Consider the following 20,836-nt stretch of genomic DNA (forward strand, 5'->3'; position numbering starts at 1 on the left):
ATTGGATCCAGGTTCTACCCCCTTGCTAGCTATAAGAACTTGCTCAAGCTACTTAACTTCGAAGTCTTAGATTACTCATAGGTTTATTATTCCCGTGGATTAAATAAAGTAATCTATTTAAAATACCCAAATGCAAAGCAGCTATCCAGTAAACATCTATGAATAGGCCTATGGAGAGGTGAGATCAACTGTTTCCTAGAATTAAATTCTAAATTAATTTCTAAAAATGGAATTAGAATTAAATTCTAAAAATGGAATTCATTTTGTGCACACTTACAAGAAACACCGCTCAGCATAATGGAAATGTCTTTTGGTGTGATTTCATAATAGACATGGAATCATTACTTGGGTGGCTGGACTGTCCACTGAAGTGTAGTCGTTTTGATCATCTCATAATCACCTTGTTGGTGAAGGAGGGATCTCCCCCACTAAATAGTAGGAGACAGCCAGACACATAGCATGAGACACTGGACAGATGAAACTGGCAGCAGTTTATTAGTCACATCTGCTCACAGCCCAAGGAGGGAGGTCACCGCATGCCATGCAGGGTCACAGGAGAGTTGCATTTGGGAAAAGAGTGAACCAGCAGGGGCTGTGGAAGGCAGGTTTTATAGTAACAAGAGGAAGAGGCAATTCCTGGATCCTCCGGATGTGACAGGCTTGTTTGAGTAATTTTCCAGGCTGGAGGGCAGTGAGCCAGGCTGAGACCCAGGTGGGGTAGCACTGACTGGCTGATAGGGGAACTTAGAAGGAGGAGGAGGCTTCCTGCTCAGTGGGTGAACAGGGTGCACATATCTGACAAGAGCAGGGGACTGCGTGGCCAGGCCTCTGAGGCCCTGAGAAACCCACAGATGTCAAGGCAGCACACAGATTTCAGGCCTTACAAGACAGAAATAAAATATTAAGTGATAACTCTTCAAAGAGAATTTGATAAACATATAATTTTACAAGACCCTCTTGGCCAATATGCTTATTGTTACCTTTTATGTATTGTGATTTACATGGCTAAAGTCTGATTGTATTATAGGTCTATAACAGATCAAACCAATATCATTAACTTTTGTAATTCACTATTGATATGATCTGAATATACTCATCCCAGGAACGATTTAAAAAAACATATTCTTGGCCAAGTGCGGTGGCTCACGCCTGTAATCCCAGCACTTTGGCAGGCTGAGGTGGGAGGATCGCAAGGTCAGGAGATCGAGACCATCCTGGCCAACATGGTAAAAACCCTTCTCTACTAAAAATACAAAAATTAACTGGGCGCGGCACGTGCCTGTATTCCCAGCTACTCAGGAGGCTAGAGCAGGAGAATTGCTTGAACCCGGGAACCAGAGGTTGTAGTCAGCTGATATTGTGCCACTGTACCCCAGCCTGGTGACAGAGTGAGACTCTGTCAAAAAAAAAAGACACATTCCCACATGGATGGTAGGCAGCTACTCCATTTACACTTCCAGCTCCCAACTACTAACCCACTTAACTGGACTTCCTGCAATGCTGTGCAAGAAGGCATGCCTTTCCATAAGGAACAGGGCGCCAGCCTATTGCTCCTGGCTGTAACACTCAGAAGCTCTCTCTGCAGTGAAAAAATCACATTAACTGATTATTCTCCACCTAGGATTATTCTTTCCAAGTGCAAGTGTTGGGCAGAGGAGGCAGCAGAATGAGAATGATAAACCCGGCAACCTCTGATACTCCCTCTTTCCTCTCTCAGCCCGCACACAACGTGGATGTTTCCTTGTACTCCTCAGTCCTATTCCCTCCCTGCAGCTAATTCACCGACTTGGGTCAAAAGGGAAAAGTGAACTAGCTGTGGAATGAAAATATAAGTGGTGTCAGTGAAATAAGGGGCTGCCCAGAGTTCTTCTGACTGCAAGGGTGTTGATGGAATAAGTCCTTTTTACTGTCCCCTAGAAAACAGTACCAATCTCCCTCTTCAATCTAACTAATCGGTGTGTTCTCTTAACACTGAACACTGCAATTTCATTTCAAGCCTGTAATACAAATGGCTACAGAAACCTGAGGTTCCTTTCCAAAAATATTTGAAATAAAATAGAAAGACATGTTCTGTATACCCATGAAGCTGTCTCAAACTGTGAATAGAACATTATCTACTCATCTCTGCCTCCTGTTAACAATTGTAAATTTTCAGAGAAAGTGAATAGTTGCATGTTTGAACAGGTTTGTGACCTACTGATCCCTATGAATGCAAACTACAAATAAGGCAGAAACATACAGGGAGTGGGACTGATTTCTCACTGGTCTGAGTTAACTGCTCTCTCATCCTCTGTGCTGGCCTTGGAATGCTGGTAAAGTTTTGGACTAGAGGTTGCTTCTGTGGATTTCTGAGACCTCCTGCCCACATCTTCTACCCATTCTCCATTTCACTCTCTATTCTCTCATTAAAAATGGGTCTATATGTCAATACTATTCAGCAGAGAAGAAAGAAAAGTAGCAACAAAGGAGAGAGAGACAGCTCGTTCCAAGCAGAGTGGTTTGGCTGAATGGTTAGAGGTATCACTGCCAAAGTGACCACGGGATCCTTGGAGAATGTCAACTTCCAACTTTAGAAAACATTTAACCTACAAAAATACACAGAAGGGTTCTGAACAAGGAATTTCAAATTAGGCTCCTAATATCTCATTTTTGACCACTGCAATAACAAAGTCATTTTGGGTTTGCAGGCACACTATGAAGTGTAGAGAAAAAGTAGGTCAGTTAGAGAAAAGAGGACTACATTCAATGACTACTGTTTCCTTATGGAGAAGAAAACCGGCGACAGAAGAGAATACCATTGGTTTTGCTGTGCTGGATGAAGAAAAGGAAGGGATAGTCTGCACAGAACCTGAGGGAGTAACTGGCACAACATCAAACCATTTTTGGGGTGGTAGCTGCTGCTGCTTCTGTACCTTCCTCATTGACCTCCACAAAGGACTTGTGCATGACCTTGGACAAGTACAGATCCTTCTTAGATGACATTCCTGTGAAGTCTGCCCTGTCCTGTTCAAAGGCATCGGCCATGCCCATACTGCGAAGGACATCCTCCATGTTGTAAGTTTCCTCTAGTTTAAATCTAGGAAGGAAAACTTCCATCTCTCGTTCATGCATCTTGTCTGGCTTTGTCCATTCTATGAATCTCTCATAAGAAAGTTCTTTCTCCACCTAAAACAAGAGAGTTGGAGATTTGAAAATCTAATCAGTGTTGTCCAACGGGACTGTTTTCTATGATGTTAATGTGCTCCGGCTGAGTTGCCTAATGTGGTAGCCATGAGCCACATATGGTTACCGAGCACTTGAAATGTGGATAGTGCAATAAAGGCCTGTTTTGTAAATTTAATTTTTTAACGTAAGTGTACATCATCACAAATGGCTAGTGGCTACCATATTGGACAGGACACATATGGAAGAAAGCACCTTAATGCGAAACCATTCGAGATGACTTTACATTTCAATGCCTTGATTCCTGGATTCAAGACACTTAGTCAAACCTTTTCCTTCATGCGGAAACTTACAACTTAGAGTATATTTGTAGGAGAATGACTGTCCTCTTAAAGTGTGTTCTATCTTAATAAAAGCATGCTGGTATCTCAGACCTATCTTCTCTTTTACCCAGATTTCCTTCCAATGAATCCATCACCATTTTCTGTTCTTTTAACTTCCAACATCTTTCAGCCCTTCCTCTGCCTCTGTTGCTGCTGCCTTCATTCAGGCCCTAATTGTGTCTTGTTTAAAATGTCATAGCAGCTTCCTTTCTTATATCTCTCCATTCTGACTTCTTTCAATTTGTCCGTTGCAGTTGTAAGGATTAGCTTTCTAGAGAAGCAAAATGCTACCCTGCTAAAAGTCTTCACTGACTCTCTAACACCTTGCTACTCAGTGTGCTCCATGGGCCAGCCACCTCAACATCACCTGGAAGCTTGGTGGAAATGCAGGATCTCAGGCTCCATCCCAGTCCTACTAAACCAGAATCTATATTTTAACAAGATGCTTGGGTGATGTATAGACTCAGAACAGTTCTTCCCCATATGACTGCTTTCTGAAGGGAAAACTCACAACTAGTGGACAAGGCTGGAGTGAAGTCTACTAATATTAGTCAATGTCATACTCTGTGCATTGAAACAAATGCCTTATATAGGCAATCTCTATTATCCTGCAATAACTCTGATAGAGAGATACGGATATCATTTTCCACAGGAAGGAAAAGGCTGAGAAAAAAAAGTCAAAATTGTAAAGCAAGATTTTGAGGGCTGACCTGATTTGGCCCCAACCTGAGTCTTTTCTGGAATAAGAGTATTTTCTTTTCTTTTTTTCTTCTTTCTTTCTTTTTTTTTTAATTTGACGGAGTCTTCCTCTGTTGCCAGGCTGGAGTGCAGTGGCACGATATCGGCTCACTGCAACATCCACTTCCTGGGTTCAAGTGATTCCCCTGCCTCAGCCTCCCTAGTAGTTGGGAGTACAGGTGCATGTCACCACGCCCAGGTACTTTTTGTATTTTTAGTAGAGATAGGGTTTCACCCTGTTGGCCAGGATTGTCTCGCTCTCTTGACCTCATGATCCACCTGCCTTGGCCTCCCAAAGCCCTGGGATTATAGGTGTGAGCCACCGTGCCAGGCCAAGAATTTTCTACATTGTGTTCAGCACTTAGAACAACATCCCGCTGGATATAACCATAAAAAGAGAAAAAGGCATGTGACCAAATATGTCAAGAAAACATTGGTAAAACCAAATTTTCAAAGGTTTTTTTCCTAAAAGCTTGTGAGAGCATTTACTATGAGAAAATGCATACTTTGGACACTCATTACCATCTTCAAATCAGTGTTTTCATCTGGAAGCATATTCAGCTCCTTTCCAACATAAGGAAGCAGTAGAATTTTGTTTAATATTTCTTTTGCATAGGTCATTTGAAAAGTTTATTTCTTAAACATCATTTGCACAGGTTTTTCTTTGTTCTATAAAAGAAACAGGTAAAAATTAACTTGAAACACAACCATTAATACACTGTACATCCGTCAACAGAGCTGGCCACTCTCTGCCCTTGGAAACACTTTCTTCCTTCAGTCTCTAGATTCCCATACTGGCCTCTGCCTCTACTGGCCCTTGATTGTTGCCTCAGTTTCCAAACACTGGGGTGTCCATGGTTCAATCCTTACTTTACTTTTCTTGGTGGACTTCAAAAGAATCAGAATATATCACTCCAAAATATGCTACTTTTGTTTAAGAATTATTTTGAGGTGAAGGCATTTGAGTTCCAGAAATATGTTATCTGCCTAAAAGCAGAGCCTCCCAAAAGGACTCAGAAGCCCTCAATTGTCATAAATTTGCTTTTTGGGAACAACTTTAATTTTCTCAAAGCTGAGAACTCTGTATACACTCAGCCAGACATTACGACTCGACTATTATATCAGCTATCCATTCTACCCTAAAGGATCCATTTATTTCTTAAAAATGTCATTTCTTTTCCCTAAGTTCCCTTTTCCCCCTCCCTTTCCCATCCTAAATTAGGTAAATACACCACCAATTCTAACCACCCATCTGAGTTACTCATAACTGAGGTCTCCCATGTGTATGTGTGACACACAGGTTGATCAATTTCTGTTTGCTTTTCTCTTGTAAATTCTCTTTTGTTACACTATAAGGTCCTAGCCAGTGATCCCAGGAAGATAGAGGAAAAAGACTTTTTTCTCCCCTATAATTTCATTTAGTCTCTTGAATTGAAATATGAAACCAAATTTGCACCTCTGCCCTGGAACTCACCCCTGTAGTCTAGACTCATCAATTTTGCTGCCTATGCGACATCTGCACCTGAACATACAACGTATAAAAGAAACCTCCAATTTAACATGTAACACTGGGTCCCTCACAATCCATTCCAAATCTGCTCCATCTCTCATCTTCCCTGTCTCAGTTGATGTGGACGCCATCCTGTAGGTAACCTTGACTCCCGTCTTTCTCTCACAACACATATCTGACCCATTATAAATTATATCAGCCCCATCTTTAAAATGTAACCAAAATCTAACCCATGCTTCCTTCCTCCACTGCTATCATTCTAGTCCTGGATGGTGCAGTAAACTCCCAAGAGATTGCCCTGTTTCTTCTCTTATCCTCTCCATGATTGTTCTCAGCCCAGGAGCCCAAGGGCTACTGTTAAAATACAAGTCACATCGTTCCTCAACTGAAAATCCCTCTGACTCAGAGTGAAAGCTAAAATCTTTGAAATGACTTGCAAATCGTACATCAAGATGGTACTCAAAAAGTTTCCGATTTTAGAGCATTTTAGATTTCAAGTTTTCAAATTAGGGACTTGTTCAGATTAGGGACAAATTTTCAGATTAGGGGAGCTGTTTTCCCCTAGCTTTTTCAAAAGGTTTAATGCAAATGTGCCGTTTCCTTCTGATAGAGCATCCATGACAGTGAGCCTGAAACAATGGATTTTTAAACAATATTACATTAATATAGGCTTACATGTGTATTTACTTTTCACTCTATTACTAGTTAAATGGATACTTGTTTTCATTGAACAAATAGGTACACACAAAAAAACTATACGAGGGCTTTTCTTCCAAGATGTCATTTAATCCATACAAACTGATGAGGTAGGTGCTGTGAGTGAATGTCTGCACTTTACAAGCAAAGAAATTGAGCCTTCACTTTTTAAGTCTGTTTCCCCTGAGATCACTCAACTACAAACAGAAGAGCACGCATTAGAAACCAGGTCTTTGTGGTTCTAGGGCACCTCTTAATCACCACGGTATGAGGACTTCCAACAAAAGAAGCAGCAGAAAGCAAGAAAGATACTTGCTTAAAACATGACATTTGTAAGTAGAAAAACCATTGATTTCCAATACTGGTAAAATAGGTATTCCTTCCTATATTCCATATGTGATTATGTAAATTAGGACACCAATATTTTCAGAATGTAACTTAGAACTATGTTTTTATAAACGAAGGAAGGAACACAGGGAAGGTAGAAGGGTAGAAAAAAGAAAATGCCATGAAAATATTTATACCTTCAGGATAAAAAATTCCATTTTAAAGAATTTCACTAAAGATAAAGCTCACAAGTACTGATAAAAACAGTATGCAGAAAGATGACTACTGAAGCACTCTACATGCTACAGAGAAAATATTTAAATACCCAGCAACAGAGAACCAGTTAGATTCTGTCACATCCATGACTGGAGATATTAAAAATCACAGTAATGCCATGAGAAAATATTAAGTATAATATTAAGTATAAATTAAGAATAAAGTTACACATAAGTATAATTCATAGATAAAAAGACTACAGGGGAACACTGAACATCACATATTTCTGGATAATGGGTAATTCTAATTTTATTTATATCCTTTGCTACTTTCCCTACAATGTGCCTATATTTGTTGTAGTGTCATTTGGTAATTTTGCTTTTATGAAATTAATGGACTTGCACTTAGTTGAAAAGTGAGATAACACTAGGCAAGATCTTACACAAGTCAACCAGTGTCTTCCCACTACTCCCACCTCCCCAGAAACAATAAACCTCAGTGCACCCTTTCTCTTGGTATTTACTTTCATATTTAGAAATAATTGTGTATACAACTGTTTTTAACCCCACAATTTTGACATTATAAATTGCCTTCCTAATTTAGGGCTGATAATTAATTTTCTTTTATCACTTACCACACTTCACTTCCTCTCTCCAAGTGTTTGCTTTCTTGTGACTAAATAGTATTCACTGCTAAGCCAATGAATGAATAATGGATGCATTTCTTTTTTTACGTGTCTGTTTTTCCTTATGTTACTATTGCTTTCCCCCCTTTTTTCGTTTTCATTTTTTAAAAATCTATGGCAAATTCCCCTCCCACCAAATATTCTACAGATCACTCAAGCCCTTTCAGTAACTTCTTCATATGCTCGACCACATATGGGTAATCTACCAGTCCCATTTCTCATCTCCCACAGTTTCCCCTCTGCTAGTGAGTGCAGGTTCATTTAGTCTGTTAAGATTTTCATTCCCAAAGCAGAATTTTCATAAACAGAGAACAACTTTTTCTACTATTATACCTTATTTAGTCAATGATCAATTAATTTCTTGTTAATTTGGTAAACAAATTGTTTTCCTTAAACTTTTAAGCACACTGCTAACACAGCAAATAGGTTATTTTAAACATTTAAGCATTGATGATAAAGCTTAATGTATCAGATGTTTTAAAGTTGTAATCACTTTAAAGAACAAACTTATGAAGTTAACAACAATATCATTAACATAAGCATTTGTACAATAATAAACTGAATAAATCAACACTTATAATTCTGGTAAACTAGATTCTCCTAAGACTTTCAAACATGTTTTAAAATACATACAACTGTACAACAGTGATTATAAAACTTATTTCTAGCACACCACTAGTAATACTGTGGGTTTTATTTACTTTATCTTCGCTCTATCTTTTTATATTTCCTAGGGTGATGGTAATGCTTATTTTAATACTTTTCTGGGGTTAAATTAATAACAGACCATCTCCTATTCACAAAAACAATAGGATGGGGCTGCCAGATTGATGATTAGGACATGGGGTCTGACTGACCTGACACTGCTACTTTTCAGGTCATACTGCTATTTATTTTTATAGCCAAACAATATTTTTAGAGCCAAATAAATGTAAGGACTGTTTTGTGGTTTGGTCCTATATTGGGATTTCGCAAAGACAACCATTAAATTTCCTTTTTTTTGCCAAATGCCTTTCCTTGAAATGAAATATTATTTGAGGTTTTCATGCATCTGGTTTGCATAACACAGAGTTCTATCACACAAGTTGGCTTTCAAGGTCTCCTGGTTTAATACTTAGGCCTTCAGGTTGGTTTATAACCACTGTGCCTGTCAACCTACGTGCCTACAGTCACAATTCCTACACAGCAGTCGTATATGAATCATTACACGCATCATACAGCATTTCTTGTAAACATTATTGAAATTAGGTCTTGCTTCCTTTAAACTCATCTTGCTCTTTTTTTTTTTGAGACGGAGTCTCGCTTCGTCCCCCAGGCTGGAGTGCAGTGGTGCAATCTTGGCTCACTGCAACCTCTGCCTCCCAGGTTCAAGCGATTCTTCTGCCTCAGCCTCCTGAGTAGCTGGGACTACCCCACGTCATCACTCCCGGCTAATCTTTGTATTTTCAGTAGAGACTAGGTTTCACCATATTAGTCAGGCTGGTCTCGAACTCCTGACCCCGTGATCTGCCCCCCCCCGCCCCCTCCCAGCCTCTCAAAGTGCTGGGATTACAGGTGTGAGCTACCGCGCCCGACCCATCTTACTTGTTTTATCGGAATTTACTCAACGACTCTTTCTTGGCTTTGTAGTAACATGTATTTCAATTAACACATGCTGGGTTTCGTTCTTGAGCAAATTCTACTTATCTACTGGGAATCGCTTTAAATTGGTTACTTTCTTTTTACACTATCCCAACATTCCTGCTTTCTGGCAAAACTATCTTCCTCATTTTGATTTTTTTCCAGTCCAAAAACATACCATCAACGCCTCTCCTGGTTTCTTTTAAAGGAGGAGGAATGCCAAGTACAAATTCTGAATACTGAGAGCATATGAGTTTCGGCACCGACAAATAAATACTGTTGCTCTTGTTATTCCTGGAGGTCCCAGGCCTCACAGCCCCCTGCAGCGCCCAGGGGAAACTTCACCAGGGTGGGAGGCCTCATTGTCTGCACCTACTTCCAGCTCCGACAGGAGGAGTGGAGCCCAGGCAGGACTTTCACCCCCCAGCTCCTCGCCCATTCGCCCGGGCCTCTCCTCCCCGCGCCTGGACCCACAGGGCACACAGCCAGGTGCAGCCAAGTCCCTGCCCTTAGGGACGCCCCGCCAGAGACCAAGTGAAGAAGGGCAGCCCCAGGGAAAGGTCTGGACAACAGGTGCGCTGAGCACTTCACTGGGCTTCCCTTTCGCAGGTTCCAGCCCTTTTCCTGGGCTCAGGAGTAGATAACGGGAATCCCGCGTGTGGGAACCGCTCCGAAAGCCAGACACCTACCCCAGTTCTCCGCGCAGCTGCCCAGGAGCGAGGTGAGACCTGGTCGGAGAGGCGGGAATAAAGATGTCGGAGCGGCGCGGGGTATCAGTTCCTAGTGAGTGGGGAGGCGGGCGGAGTCGGGCCCCGCCAGGAACCACCCAGCGGGCGCCTGGGCAGGAGGGCGGGGCGGGTCCCGCAGGCCGCCAGGATTTCCTGATGTGCGGGAAGCGGCCAATCTCTGTGTGGGTGAAAAACCGCAACTGCCTGCGAGTTTTCAGTCAAGAAGCGATAATCCGCTTTTGGCTATTTGGGGTTTTTTGTGGTTCCATACAGATTGTAGGATTTTTCTTTTCTTTTTCTATTTCTGTGAAGAATGATGTTGGTATTTTGATAGGGATTGCACTGACTCTGTAAATTGTTTGGGTGGCGTTGTAATTTTAACATTAATTATTCCAACCCGTGAGCATGAATATGTGTCCATTTTCTGTGTGTCCTCTTCATGTTTTTCTCATCAGTGTTTTATAGTTGTCCTTGTAGAGGTCTTTCATTTCTTTGATTAAATTGATACTGGGTATTTTATACATTATATTTCTTATAGGTATTGTAAGTGGGATTTCTTTCTTGATTTCTTTTTCAGATTGTTCACTGTTCATGTATAGAAATCTTACTGATATATCCATTTTGTATTCTGCAACCTTACTGATTCATTTATTAGTTCTAGCAGTTTTTGAGGGGAGTCTCTTGGTTTTTCCGATTATAAGATTATGCCATTGGTGAGCAAAGCTGATTTTCTTTCTTTCTTTGCAGTCTGGGTGTCCTTTGTTTCTTTTTCTTGCCTAATTGCCCCGGCCAGGGCTTCCAGTCAGATACTGAATAAACGGGGCGAACCTGGGCATCCTTGTCTTGTTGCAGATCTTATAGGAAAGGTTTTCAATTTTTCCCCGTTCAATATATTAGCAGTGGGTTTTTCATTTTGGTTTTTATTATTTTGAGGTATATTCCCTCTATACCCAATGTGTTAAGGATTTTTATCATAAAGCGATGTGGAATTTTACTGAATGCTTTCTCGGCATTTATTGAAATGATCGTGTAGTTTTTGTTGTTGGTTCTGTTAATGTAATGTATCGCATTTATTGATTTGTGTATATTGAATCATACTTGCATACCCTGCTGAATCTCACTTGATCGTGGTGAATGATCTTTTTAATGTGTTGTTGAATTGGAGCTGCTAGCAATTTTTTGAGGATTTTTTTTCTGTTTTTACCTGTTGATGTGATGGATTCCTTTACTTGATTTTCAAATGTTGAAGTAGCCTTATACACCTGCAATCAATCTTACTTAGTCACAATGTATAATCCAACTATTTTGCACATAGTTGGATATCGTTTGTGAACATGTTGCTCAGGATTTTACACCTATACTAATGAAAGATACTGGTCATTAAGTTTCTTTTCTTCTCATGTCTTTGTCTGGTTTTGTTATCAGAGTAATTACAGTCATATAGAATGAATTAGAATGTAGTTCTTCTGCTTCTATCTTCTGAAAGAGACTTAGAGAATTGGTGTAAATGTTTTCTTATTTATTTTTACTTTTTTAGAATTCACTAGTGAGTCCATCTAGGTCTGGTGATTATTTTAGAGGGCTATTAATTATTGATTAAATTTTTTAGTAGATATAGGCCTATTCAAATGTTCTATTTCCTGTTGTGTGACTTTTGGCGGATTGTGTCTTTCAAGAAATTGATCCATGTCAGGTAGTTTATCAAATTTGTGGGCACAGAGCTGTCCCGAGTATTCCTTTATGATTTTTTTATTGTACATGGGATTTTTAGCATGTCACCACTTTCATTTCTGATATTAGTAATTTAGGGTTTTCTTTTTGTTTAGCCTGGCTACTGTCGCATCAATTCATTGATCTTTTAAAATAATTAGCATTTGTTTTCATTGATTTTTATCTCTGGATTTCATTCATTTCTGCCCCCATTTTTATTATTTATTTTGTACTGTTTAGTTGGGTTTAATTTACTCTTCTTTTTCTGATGTTCTAAAGTAGAAGCTGTGCTGACTGATTTTAGAGTTTTTAAAACAAAGTTCTACTTTTTAAATTTATCCATTCAATGCCATGAATTTTTCTGAAGAGGTGACTCACATTGTCCAGTAAGCCAAAAAACGTTAAGTATCTAAATAGTAGACTCTAACCTTAGGTGAGTAAAATATGGAAACTAGTGGATTAAATAATCTGTGATTGAATCTATTGTTTAACTCACTAAACTAAATTAGTTAAGCAAATATTTACCTTCACTCCTTCATCTTTAACCCCTTCACTTTTTTGAAGTCTTATCCCATAATTATGCTCAATATCTCAAATATTTTTTAAAAACACACTTTCTTTACTTTTATATATCATATGATTTTATTTACATAAATTTCAAGAAAATGCAAACTGATCTATAGTGATATAAGGTAGATCAGTAGTTGCATGCAACATGGAACTGAGGACAGGGCAGAGAGAGGGGGGTGAGAGGCAGTATAAAGGAGAAGGGGATACTTTGGAGTGATGGATATGTTCATTATCTAGATTGCTTTTACAGGTGTGTATATGTATATACACATAGATCCAAATGTATCAGATTGTATATTTTATTTTTTAATTAATTAATTGATTATTTTTAAATTAATGTTAATTATTATACTTTAAGTTCTGGGGTACATGTGCAGAACGTGCAAGTTTGTTACATAGGTATACACGTGCCATAGTGGTTTGCCACACCCATCAATCCATCATCTACATTAGGTATTTCTCCTAACGTTACCCTCCGCTAGGCCCCCACCTCCACGACAGGCCCAGGTGTGTGATGTTCCCCTCCCTGTGTCCATGTGTTCTCATTGTTCAACTCCCACTTATGAGTGAGAACATGCGGCGTTTGGTTTTCTATTTTTGTGTTAGTTTGCTGAGAATGATGGCTTCCAGCTTCATCCATGTCCCTGCAAAGGACATGAACTGCATAGTATTCCACATTTTCTTTATCCAGTCTATCATTGATGGGCATTTGGGCTGGTTCCAAGTCTTTGCCATTGTGAACAGTGCCACAATAATCATACATGTGCATGTGTTTTTACAGTAGAATGATTTTTAATCCTTTGGGTACATACCCAGTAATGGGATTGTTGGCTCATATGGTATTTCTGGTAATAGATCCTTGAGGAATTGCCACACTGTCTTCCACAATGATTGAACTAATTTACACTCCTACCAACAGTGTAAAAGCGTTCTATTTCTCCACATCCTCTCCAGCACCTGTTGTTTCCTGACTTTTTAATGATTGCCATTCCAACTGGCGTGAGATGGTAGATCAGTAGTTGCATGGAACATGGAACTGTGGTTTCTATTTGCATTTCTCTAATGACCAGTGATGATGAGTTTTTTTTCATACGTTTGTTGGCCACATAAATATCTTCTTTTGAGAACCGTCTGTTCATATCCTTCACCCACTTTTTTATGGGGTTGCTTTTTTCTTGTAAATTTGTTTAAGTTCTTTGTAGAGTCTGGATATTAGCCCTTTGTCAGATGGATAGATTGCCTAAATTTTTCTCCCATTCTGTAGGTTGCCTGTTCACTCTGATAATAGTCTCTTTTGCTGTGCTGAAGCTGGATCCCATTTGCCAATTTTGGCTTTTGTTGCCATTGCTTTTGGTGTTTTAGTCATGAAGTCTTTGCCCATGCCTATGTCCTGAATGGTAATGCCTAGGTTTTCTTTTGTGATTTTTATGGTTTTAGGTCTTACGTTTAATACTTCAATACATCTTGAGTTAATTTTTGTATAAGGTGTAAGGAAGGGGTCCAGTTTCAGTTTTCTGCATATGGTAGCTAATTTTCCCAACACCATTTATTAAATAGGGAATCCTTTCCCCATTGCTTGTTTTTGTCAGGTTTGTCAAAGATCAGATGGATGTAGATGTGTAGTGTCATTTCTGAGGCCTCTATTCTGTTCCACTGGTCTATATCTCTGTTTTGGTACCAGTACCATGCTGTTTTGTTTACTGTAGCCTTGTAGTATAGTTTGAAGTCAGGTAACATGATGCCTCCAGCTTTGTTCTTTTTGCTTAGGATTGTCTTGACACTGTGGGCTCTTTTTTGGTTCCATATGAACATTAAAGTAGTTTTTTTCTAATTCTGTGAAGAAAGTTGCTGGCAGCTTGATGGGGATAGCATTGAATCTATAAATTACTCTGGGCAGTATAGCCACTTTCATGATATTGATTCTTCCTATCCATAAGCATGGAATGTTTTTCCATTTGTTTGTGTCCTCTCTTATTTCCTTGAGCAGTGGTTTGTAGTTCTCCTTGAAGAGGTCCTTCACATTACTTGTAAGTTGTATTCCTAGGTATTTTATTCTCTTTGTAGCAATTGCGAATGGGAGTTCACTCATGATTTGGCTCCCTGTTTGTCTATTATTGGTGTATAGGAATGCTTGTGATTCCTGCACATTGACTTTGTATCCTGAGATTTTCCTGAAGTTGCTTATCAGCTTAAGGAGATTTGGGGCTGAGACAATGGAGTTTTCTAAATATACAATCATGTCATCTGCAAACAGAGACAATTTGACTTCCTCTCTTCCTATTTGAATAAGCTTTATTTCTTTCTCTTGCCTGATTTTCCTGGCCAGAACTTCCAATAATATGTTGAATAGGAGTGATGAGAGAGGGCATCCCTGTCTTGTGCCAGTTTTCAAAGGGAATGCTTCCAGTTTTTGCCCATTCAGTATGATATTGGCGGTGGGTTTGTCATAAATAGCTCTTATTATTTTGAGATACGTTCCATCAATACCGAATTTATTGAGAGTTTTTAGCATGAAGGGCTGTTGAATTTTGTCAACAGCAGTTGCATTTCAAGCCTGTAACACAAATGGCTACAGACAGCTTACCTGCCTTTTCAGTAAATATTTGAAATAAAATAGAAAGACATGCAATGTATACCCATGAAGCTATCTCAAACTACATTACTGTGAATAGAACATACACAATCACCTCTTCCTCCTTGTAGCAGTTTTAAATTTTCAGGGAAATGGGATACTTCCACATTTGAAAAGGTTGTAACCCACCAATTGCTATGAATGCAAACTATGATTAAAACAAAAATACCCGGGAAATTGGACTGAATTCTCACGGTCTGAGTTAACTGCCCTCTCACCCTCTGTAATGGCTTCTGAAGAGCTGGCAACCTTCTGGAATAGAGGACACTTCTGAGAATCTGAGACCTGCTCACCACACCTCCTCCCTCATCTCCATTTCACTCTCTATTCTTCCTTTAAAAATGGGTCCCTATGTCAATACTATTGAGCAGAGAAGAAGTAACATTTACATCTATCTTGTGCTTGTAAGAAGAACAGCACAGCTGAACATGTGGGTGACACCTTGCACAAAGTAAAAACACAGGACTTAGCTCTGACAGTTGGAATGTGGGAGAATAGTGAGGATGGGGAGACACTTCATTTTAAGGGAAGTCATTTGGGTAAATGTTTAGGAATACCACTGCCAAAGTCACCACAATATCCTTGGGGGATGTCAAGTTCAGGGCCTAGAAAAAATGTAATATGCAAACACACACAAGCATTCTGAACAAGGAAGTTCAAAATCAGGTTCCCAATACCTTATTTTTCACCACATAATGATAATGTCACTTTGAGTTGCAGGCATACTGTAAAGCGTAGAGGAAAAGTAGGTCAGTTAGAGAAAAGAGAAGGACTATATCCAATGACTACTATTTCCTTATGGAGAGGAAAACCGGCCACAGAAGAGAATACCATTGGTTTTGCTGTGCTGGATAAAGAAAAGGAAGGGATGGTCTGCATGGAATGTGGGGATGATTCTTAAGCTCTGGTAAACTATCCTGCAGGCAGCAGCAGCTGCTGCTTCTGTACCTTCCTCATTGACGTCCACAAAGGACTTGTGCATGACCTTGGACAAGTACAGATCCTTCTTAGATGACATTCCTGAGAAGTCTGCCCTGTCCTGTTCAAAGGCATCGGCCACGCCCATACTGCGAAGGACATCCTCCATGTTGTAAGTTTCCTCTAGTTTAAATCTAGGAAGGAAAACTTCCATCTCTCATTCATGCATCGTGTCTGGGTTTGTCCATTCTATGAATCTCTCATAAGAAAGTTCTTTCTCCACCTAAAACAAGAGAGTTGGAGATTTAAACATCTAGATCAGTGTTGTCCAATGGGACTGTTTTCTATGATGTTAACACTCTTCAGTTGAGCTGCCTAATGTGCTAGCCATGAGCATAATATGGCTACTGAGCACTTGAAATGTGGATAGTGCAAGAAAGGCCTGTTTCGTAAATTTAATTTTCATTAATATCAGTGTACATCATCCCAAGTGGCTAGTGGCTACTATATTGGACAGCATACATATGGAAGAGAGCACGTGAATGCTGAACCATTCAGGTAGGAGATGACTTTATATTTCAATGCTTTGATTCCTAAATTCTAGAAACTGCCAAACCTTTTTCCTGAGGCAGAAACTTACAACCTGGAGTACATTTGTAAGAGAAAGACTGTCCTCTTTAAAGTTGGTTGTTGGCTGGGTACGGTGTCTCACGCCTGTAATCCCAGCACTTTGGGAGGCCGAGGCAGGTGGATCACGAGGTCAGGAGATCAAGACCATCCTGGCTAACAGGGTGAAACTCTGTCTCTACTAAAAATACAAAAAATTAGCCAGGCGTGGTGGCAGGCGCCTGTAGTCCCAGCTACTCGGGAGGCTGAGGCAGGAGAATGGCGTGAACCCGGGAGGCGGAGGTTGCAGTGAGCCGAGATCGCGCCACTGCACTCCAGCCTGGGAGACAGAGCGAGACACCGTCTCAAAATAAATAAATAAATAAAGTTGGTTGTTGTATTTTAACAAAAGCATGTTGATGTAGGGCATCTCAGACTTGTCTCCGCTTTCACCCAAACTCCCTTTTAATGAATCCATCACCATTTTCTGTTCATTTAACTTCCAAAACCTCTAGGCCTTTTGGCCCTTCCTCCACCTTTGTTGCTGCTGCCTTCATTCAGGCCCTTGTCATGTCTTGTTTGAAATGCCACAGCGCCTGCTTTCTGATATGTCTCCATTCTTGCTCCTTCCAATTTGTCCGTTGCAGCCACAAGGATTAGCTTTCTTAAAAAGTCAATTACTGCCCTGCTAAAAGTCTGCCTTAACTCTCTACAAACTTGCTACTCAGTGTGCTCCATGGGCCAGCAGCTTCAACATCACCTGGAAGCTTGGTGGAAATGCAGGATCTCAGGCTCCACCCCAGTCCTACTAAACCCAAATCTACATTTTAATAAGATCCTTTGTTGATACATAGAGTCACAGCAGCTCTTCCCCATATGACTGCTTTCTGAGGGGAAAACTCACAACTATTGGGCAAGGCTGGAGAGAAGACTACTAATATTAGTCAATGTCATATTCTGTGCATTGAAACAAATGCCTTATATAGGCAATCCCCTTTATCCTGCAATAACCCTCACAGAGAAGTACTGACATCAATTATCATAGAAAGGAAAAGCTAAGAAAGCACACATTTCTAAATTGTAAAGCAGGACCTTCAACTCTGACCTGGTTTGTCCCCAGCCTGAGTCCTTTCTGGGATGAGAGTATTTTCTAAAAGGTGTTCAGCACTTAGAAACCATCCCACTGAATGTAACCATAAAAACAGAAAAGGGCATGTGGCCAAATATGTCAAGGAAACACTGATCAAAGCACATTTTCAAAGTTTTTTCCTAAAAGTTATCTGAAAGCCTTTACTATGATACAATGCATACTGTGAACACTCATGACCGTTTCCAAATCAGTGTTTTCATCTGGAAGCATGATGATCATATTTTTGCAGCTCCTTTTCAACATAGGGAAGCACCAGAATTTTGGTGAATATTTCTTTTGCATAGGTAATTTTAAAAGTAGATTTTTGAGACATCATTTGCACAGGTTTTCCTTTGTTCTATAATGAAAACAGTTAACCAATCAGTTGAAGCACAAGAGTTGAATATTGGACATAATCAACAGAGTTGCCAAGTGTCTGTCTGCGGTAATGCTTTCTTCCCTTGGTCTTGTATTAGCCCCTGCCTTTACTGGGTCATGTTCATTACCTTGATCTCCAACCGCTGGGGTTCCCATGACTCAATCCTTACCTTACTTTCTCTTGGTGATCTTGAGGGGAACCAGGATATGCCACCCCAAAATATGCCACTTTGGCTTAAGAATTATTTTGAGCTGAAGTCACTTGATTTCCTGAAATATCTTAACTACTTAAAAGCAGAGCCTCCCAAAAGGCCTCAAAAGAACTCAATTGTCATAGGTTAATTCCTTGGGAACAACCTTAATTTTCTTAAAGATGAGAACTCTGCACACACCCAGCCAGGCATTGTCACTTGACTGTTAAATCTGCCATCTATTCTACTCTGAAGGATCCATTTCTCTTTCCCCAAAGCCATGTCTTTTTCCCTAAGTGCCCTTCCTTCCTCTTCCTTTCCCCTAGTAAGTTAGGTAAATACACCACCAATTCTAACCACCCACTTGAGTTACTCATCACTGAGTTCTCCCGTGGGTATGCGGGATGTACATGTTAATAAGTTTCTGTTTGTTTTTCTCTTATTAATTGTCTTATGTTATTCTAATTTATTAGGGCCCCAGCCAGAGAACCTGGGAAGATCAAAGAAAAAGATTTCTTTTCTCCCCTATAATTTCATTGAGTGTCATGAATCTAAATAGGAAACTCAAATTTGCACCTCTGGCCTGGAGCTCACCCCAGTAGTTCAGACATTCCATTTTGCTGCCTACTCAACATCTCCATCTGAACATATAAAAGAAACCTCCAGTCTAACATGTAACTCTGGGTTCCCCCATTCCCTTCCAGGTCTGCGCCTTCTATTTTCTTCCCCATCTCAGTTCACAGGGACGCCATCCTTCCAGTTGTCAAAAGCCCTGGAGTTAACCTTGACTCCTGTCTTTCTCTCACACTACAGATCTGACCCATGAGCAAATTATATCAGCCCCGTTTGTAAAATGTAACCAAAATCTAACCTCTGCTGCCTTCACTGCTATCATCCGAGCCCCGGGTGCCCTGTTTCTGCTCTTATCCTCCTTGTGGTTATGCTCAGTACAGTAGCCTGAGGGACTCTTAAAACTTAAGTCACATCACTCCTCAACTGAAAACCTTTCTGACTCAGAGCAAAAGCCAAAATCCTGGTAAATTGTGCATCATGATATTCAAAGAGTTTCAGATTTTAGAGCATTTCAGATTTCAGATTTTCAGATTCAGGACCCCCAATCTATGCTTAACTCTGCTGTTGTGGGATTAAAACAACCAGAGACAATATGTAAACATAGGAACATGGTTGTTTCAATAAAATTATATGCATAAAAATAGGTGGTGGGCTAAATTTGACCGTGGTCCCTAGTTTGCCAACTCCTGGCCTAGAGAATTCCTCTCCCCACCTCCAAACCTCCAAACCTCTAACCTTGCAATAGAAAAGGATCCATTCTTGGTCTTCCATATTAACTGAATTATTTAGTAAATATGCATTTGTGTAGATGTTTTGTTTTATTTAGGAAGAGAAGTACTCACTAGAATTAAAATGAAAGAAGTAATATCAAATCAAAATCTTGTGCTCTTTGAGGAATCAAATAGGTTGGTGTTCTTACCACCCATTGCAACTACTTTATATTGCCTTTCTCTAGTATAGAGGCTAGAATGGAAGATATAATTATTCACCTCCTTAAAGCGTAAAACAATTCTAGCCAGTGAAATACAGAAAAAGTTTCCTTTTATGAGTAAAATGGTAGAGCCTCAGGAGAAGACTTTTGCACCACCCTTTTTGTTCTTCTAACTTCTTTATTATTATCATACTTTATGTTCTAGGGTACATGTGCACAACGTGCAGGTTTGTTACATATATATACATGTGCCATGTTGGTGTGCTGCACCCATTAACTTGTCATTTACATTAGGTATATCTCCTAATGCTATCCCTCCCACCTCCCCCCACCCCACAACAGGCCCCGGTGTGTGATGTTCCCCTTCCTGTGTCCAAGTGTTCTCATTGTCCAATTCCCACCTATGAGTGAGAACATGTAGCGTTTGGTTTTCTGTTCTTGAATAGTTTGCTGAGAATGATGGTTTCCACCTGCATCCATGTCCCTACAAAGGACATGAACGCATCCTTTTTTATGACTGCATAGTATTCCATGGTATATATGTGCCACATTTTCATAATCCAGTCTGTCATTGATGGATATTTGAGTTGGTTTCAAGTCTTTGCTATTGTGAATAGTGCCACAATAAACATACTTGTGCATGTGTCTTTATAGCAAACAGACAAATGGAGAGCCAAATCATGAGTGAACTCCCATTCACAATTGCTTCAAATAGAATAAAATACCTAGGAATCCAGCTTAAAAGGGATGTGAAGGAACTCTTCAAGGAGAACTACAAATCACTGCTCAATTAAATAAAAGAGAACACAAACAAATGGAAGAACATTCCATGCTCATGGATAGGAAGAGTCAATATCGTGAAAATGGCCATACTGCCTAAGGTAATTTATAGATTTAATGCCATCCCCATTAAGCTACCAATGACTTTCTCCACAGAATTGGAAAAAACTACTTTAAAGTTCATATGGAACCAAAAAAGAGCTCACATTGCCAAGACAATCCTAAGCCAAAAGAACAAAACTGAAGGCATCACTCTATCTGACTTCAAACTACACTACAAAGCTACAGTAATCAAAACAGCATGGTACTGGTACGAAAACAGAGATATAGACCAATGGAACAGAACAGAGGCC

At 39.9% G+C, this 20,836-nt stretch overlaps 2 pseudogenes; both read right to left on the reverse strand.

Moving 5' to 3' along the window:
* Positions 1 to 2,760: 2,760 nt before the first annotated feature.
* Positions 2,761 to 9,776, reverse strand: LOC105520039 (annotated as a pseudogene).
* Positions 9,777 to 15,773: 5,997 nt separating this feature from the next.
* LOC105520018 overlaps positions 15,774 to 20,836 on the reverse strand; it is a 19,326-nt pseudogene continuing 14,263 nt past the window's right edge.

Source organism: Colobus angolensis, unplaced genomic scaffold (genome assembly GCF_000951035.1).
Source record: "Colobus angolensis palliatus isolate OR3802 unplaced genomic scaffold, Cang.pa_1.0 Scaffold369, whole genome shotgun sequence".
Lineage (NCBI taxonomy): Eukaryota > Metazoa > Chordata > Mammalia > Primates > Cercopithecidae > Colobus > Colobus angolensis.